This window comes from Thermobia domestica, chromosome 8, assembly GCF_964235325.1.
Source record: "Thermobia domestica chromosome 8, izTheDome1.hap1.1, whole genome shotgun sequence".
Classification (NCBI taxonomy): domain Eukaryota; kingdom Metazoa; phylum Arthropoda; class Insecta; order Zygentoma; family Lepismatidae; genus Thermobia; species Thermobia domestica.
In genome coordinates this window covers 116,798,248-116,802,307 of record NC_137461.1, presented here as the reverse complement: position 1 = coordinate 116,802,307, position 4,060 = coordinate 116,798,248, and positions in this window count along the sequence as shown.

Here is a 4,060-nt window from a genome sequence, read left to right as displayed (position 1 = left end):
TTTGGAAAGGAGTCAGACAGTTCATCATGGCAGAAGATCATTGGATGTTGGGGTCCAATGTGATATAGAATTATCAACCATTGAGCGGCAACTATTGGAAACACCTACTTTAGCACAACTTGAAGAAATTCATCGTGTTTTTGGATTGAAACAACCCGAACAAAAAGAGACTTTAATTGGACACTCTGTAGATTCCAATTATGTGAATTTAACTGCATCAGTTCAGAATAATGGTTCTTCACATGATTTGAGAAATAGCCATAGTAAACCCGATTATCTTCAGTTTTTGGGGAAAGAATCTGTTGGAGATGCGAATCTGAGATCGTTTCCTTCCACATCTTTGCATCAAGGAGAGTTGGATAAGAAGTTTGGATCTGCACCCAATAATGGAAATGGTGATAAAATGGAGATTGATGTGAAGAAGAAAAAGAAGAGAAAGAAGAGGAAAATGAAGAGTCGACGAGTTTTGAATAATAATGCTACCTCTTCTGAACTTAGACAGAAATCAGTGGAACGATGTGTGGGAGGAAAGGAAGACTGTGTTGCAGCGGTTCATATGAACTTCTGTGATAGTGATTCGGCAGCTTCAGATATGGATTTAGAGCAATCTAATAAATTCTATGAATTAGTAAAAAAAATAAAAAACAATTAATAGATCCTGAGGATAATTTGCAAACGGAGTCGTTTTCAAAAGACACTTCTAATGATATATTGAGAGATTCGGGTTCGGATTTTCAATATAAAGATAAAGATATTTTAGAATTCATTGATGGTCTTCGTACTGAATTTTCTGATGTTATTACGGAAAAAATAGGATGTTGTCAAGGCTTTGAAGCTAAACTTTATTTAAAAGAACAAAAACCATTTAAGGAGCATCCATTTCCGATTCCTAAAAACAAAGAAAAAATTTTTTATGATTGTATCGATGACCTTGTGTCTCAGGGTATTTTGACTGAAGTAGATCATTCAGATTATGGAAGTAGTTGCTTCTTAGTACGAAATAAGAATGGTTCACATCGCATTGTAGGTAACTTCTGTAAGGCGAATTCCTTGATTAAGGATGACGTGTATCCTGCGCCTAATTTAGAAGAGTGTTTAACGAGTTTAGCGGGTAAGAAATTCTTTACGAGCCTAGACCTTACCAAAGCATATTTCCAGTTGCAACTGGAAAAGGGATCACGCGAAATAACCACTATTGTTACCCCACGTGGTAGCTTTCAGTATACGAGGGTACCAGTCGGTATAAAGACTGGAAGTTGTATTTTAGCGAGGGTAATTGATAAAATTCTTGGTGATTTGAAGGATCTAGGCGTAAAAACTTATTTTGATGATATTTTAATATGTACATCTGATGTAGAATCACATAAAAAAGTTTTGAAAATGGTCCTCGAAAGATTGAGAAAATATGGAATTACTGTTTCCCCAGATAAGAGTGCTTTCTTTTATAAAAAGATAAAATACTTAGGATTTGTAACTGATGGGGATACTATCGAAATTGATCCATCAAGGGTTGAAGCTATTAAGAAAATCCCTCCACCTAGAAATAGGCGCGGAGTACAAAAAATTTGAGGATTGTTTTCTTATTATGCTCGATTTTGTAGTGGTCTTCAGGAATTGATGGGTCCATTAAGCGAGTTAAAATCAACAAAAAGGAAATTCGAATGGACCATCGAGCATCAGAAAACTTTGAATAAATTAAAGCAGGAATTATTAGATAATGTTATATTAAGGACTCCTGATCTGTCCAAGAAGTTTTTCATCCATGTTGACGGGGGAGGAAAAGCGATTGGAGCTTGTTTAAGTCAAATGGATGAGAATAATAATCTTATTCCTGTATCATACTTTAGTAAAAAGTTGACGGAAGCTGACCGACACAGGAGCATTTATGAGATCGAGTTCATCAGTCTCGTTAAAGCAATTTATAGGTTTCGCCACTATTTGATTAATGAGTTTGTGGTCTTTACCGACAATAAGGCGTTATCCTGGATTTTGGGTAATTCTAAGAGATTGTTAAAATATGGTCCTTTAGTCGAGACTTTGTGTCAATTCTCATTTACTATCCAACATGTTAGGTCCCAAAATAACGTAGTTGCAGATTTCCTGACACGGATGTATGATCCATTTGAATTTGTGCAAGTGGACGGACCTGTGGGTATGGCTATAATGAAAAGGAATTTTAAAATGGCAAATTCTTGGCAATTGCCTATGGTGAAAGAGCCCTTATCGGAGTTACAAAAAGAAGATCCTGAGTTGAGAAATATTATAGAAAGGTTGGAATATGGTGAGAACATTCGAAATTATGTTTTAAATAATGGCATATTAATGAAAAAGAGTAAAGCCTTAAACCTTCCTTTTAAAATAGTAATTCCGAAGAATTTGCAGAAATTAGTGATCGAGTTCTTTCACGATCACGAATTGACAGGTGGTCATACCGGGACTTTTCGTACTTTAAAGAAAATAATGCGACGCTACACGTGGGACTCGGTAGTAAATGACGTTAAGGACTATGTCAGAACTTGTAAAACCTGTCAATTAGTCAAAGAAAACAACAAAAAGAAAATGGGTCCATTAATATCAAAATTTTCAACAAGAGTTGGACAGAATGTAATGGTCGATATAATAGGACCTTTGCCGACCTCTAATTCCTTTAAATTCATATTAATTGGGGTGGATAATGCTTCGAGATTTGTTTTTCTCGAAAAATTAAGAACATTGAATTCAACTGTTATTTGTAACAGGTTAATGGATGTTTTTAGTAGGCTGGGAATTCCGGAATCCTTGTCTACTGATAATGCATCAGTCTTTATATCTGCCCATTTTAGATCCTTTCTATTTGGGCTAGGAATAGAACATATTAGGATTAGTCCATACCATGCTGAGGCTAACTTGGCGGAAAGATTCATAAAAATTTTGAAGGCGTCATTAAGAGCTTATTGTGCTGAAAAACAACAACAGTGGTCTAATTTTGTACCTGTGTTACAATATACGCTAAATATATGCGAGCATTCTGGTCTCAAATCGATTCCATACGAATTATATTTTGGACGTCCCTTGAACACCCCATTAGAATTAAAATGGAAGATTTGCGATCAAGAATTGTTCAAGCATAAGAATGCTGACGTATGGCACAATGCTCTTGAGAATATGGAAAAGGCATGGTTAAAGAGGAAATCTTTATTATCCAAAATTAGAGGTCCAGTTGTAGTTTCTGTCAATGACCAAGTATTGGTAAAGTCTCATATTAAATCCTCTCTTGCTGATAAAGTAGCAAAATCATTGAGTTTTAAGTGGGATGGACCCTTTATTATTCGGAGGTTTTTGACCCCTAATACATTATTGATATCTGATGCTGATGATTCTCGACTCATATAAGCGAGTTCATGTGTCGGATGTTAAGAAGTTTTTCCCTAGAAGAAATGTTTAATTACAATCTCTGAAAATTCAATCAGATGATTTTCTCGTCGCTTTCTGGAAAAAAGGAATTACAGTAATGGTAAGATTAAATGTAAAGGGAGTAAGATGTCTTTGATCAGATTATATTTTAATTTGTTGTAATTTGATATATTTTGTATGAAATTGTATATAAATTTTTAATGTGTTAATTAAAAATTTTAAAATTGTTAAAAAGATCATGATCTTAATGTTTTTTTTAAATTTAATGAGAGATTTAAAGTTAAATATTTTGGAAAGAAAACTTTTAAAATTTGCGATATTAAATAATTAAAAAATAATTTGAAATTTCTAGTAACTTTGAGAATGGTTTTTATTTGGAGTGAAATTTAAATTGTGATTTGTGAATTGTTTTAAATGTAATTAAAGGAGAGTGTTTCATTATATTAATGCCTATTTTTGTTATGAAATTTTTTTGTGAGTTTTCCAGCTGAGACATTAAGGTGGATGAATCCTGGTAGCCATACAAAAAAATCCTTCTCAGATTTTTTTCTTTGGAGGGGGAGAAATGTAGCATGCTCAGCTACATTGAGTTGGAGCTGCCTGTATTTTTGGAACACTCTGTATATGCTGGTCTCTGGAAGTGAAACGAAAATATGGACTATGACAA